Here is a 362-nt window from a genome sequence, read left to right as displayed (position 1 = left end):
TATTTACACTAAGACCCAAATTTTCTATTAATAGTTTGACCAGTAAAATTTTAATTAAGAGAATTTTTTAAATGACTTTAACACAATTTTTCTTTAAAATTTAAGCTTACGTGTTTATATAGAAATATATAAAAAGAATTGAATTATCTATCTTTCTTTTATTATTGTTATAGATATATAGAGTATGATGTCAACAAAAATTTTTAAATTTTATTTTATTATATTTCAAATTGAATTAGTTCATATCTAATCTCAATTTGAAATGAATTTATTTAATTTCTTATCCAAATTTAATTAAAAATCAAATCGAAAACTAATAATAAAATATATTCTTAATTTATATTTAATATTTTTAATTATGA

The sequence above is a fragment of the Arachis duranensis genome, chromosome 5 (assembly GCF_000817695.3).
Source record: "Arachis duranensis cultivar V14167 chromosome 5, aradu.V14167.gnm2.J7QH, whole genome shotgun sequence".
Lineage (NCBI taxonomy): Eukaryota > Viridiplantae > Streptophyta > Magnoliopsida > Fabales > Fabaceae > Arachis > Arachis duranensis.
Note: the sequence above shows the minus strand (reverse complement) of the source record.